Below are 1,011 nucleotides of genomic sequence, written 5' to 3'. Positions count from 1 at the left end.
AAAAAGAAGATATGGAGGAGATGGAGGGAGATGTGTATTCGGCCATATGGGTGGGATTGGGTGGGAAAGAGATGTTGGATTTTGAAGGAAAGTGGGTGTTTGGATGTGAGTGGTAAAGGGTTAATTAGGGAAGAGTGTTTATTGGGAATAGAGGATGATTGAGAAGAGAGAAGAGAGTGAGTGGAGGTGGGTGGGGATCCTGTGGGCTCCACAGATCCTGAGGTGATCCTGTGAGGTCCACAGATCTTGAGGTGTCAAGGCATTTACATCCCTGCACCAATTAGGCATGTAAAATGCCCTTGCACACAACTCTGGGCGTTCAGCGCCAGGTTGGTGCCCATTTTGGGCGTTCAACGCCCATTTGCTGCCATTTCTGGCGTTGAACGCCAGAACCATGCTTGTTCTGGGCGTTCAGCGCCAGGATGCTTCCATTCTGGGCGTTCAGCGCCAGAACTATGCTCTGTTCTGGCGTTTGAACGCCAGACAGATGCTCCTTCAGGGTGTGATTTTTCTTCTGCTGTTTTTGATTCCGTTTTTGATTTTTTTTTGTTTATTTTGTGACTCCACATGATCATGAACCTAAGAAAACATGAAAAATAATAATAATAAGAATTAGATAAACATTGGGTTGCCTCCCAACAAGCGCTTCTTTAATGTCAATAGCTTGACAGTGGGCTCTCATGGAGCCTCACAGATGTGCAGAGCTTTGTTGAGACTCTCCAACACCAAACTATTCTCTTCAGAAGGGGAATACTCATCAGAGCTCATGAAGGGCATAAGGAGGCTCAATGGAATCTCTATGGTCTCTAGATGAGCCTCAGAGTCCTTTGGTTCCTCAGAGGGAAGCTCCTTATTGACCACTGGACGTCCCAGGAGGTCTTCCTCCTTGAGATTCACGTCCTCCACTCCCCTTGTAGGTTCGGCCATGGCACTTATGTCAATGGCCTTGCACACTCCTTTTGGATTCTCTTCTGTATTGCTTGGGAGAGTACTAGGAGGGATTTCAGTGAT

The sequence above is a fragment of the Arachis ipaensis genome, chromosome B04 (genome assembly GCF_000816755.2).
Source record: "Arachis ipaensis cultivar K30076 chromosome B04, Araip1.1, whole genome shotgun sequence".
Taxonomy (NCBI): Eukaryota; Viridiplantae; Streptophyta; class Magnoliopsida; order Fabales; family Fabaceae; genus Arachis; species Arachis ipaensis.
Note: the sequence above shows the minus strand (reverse complement) of the source record.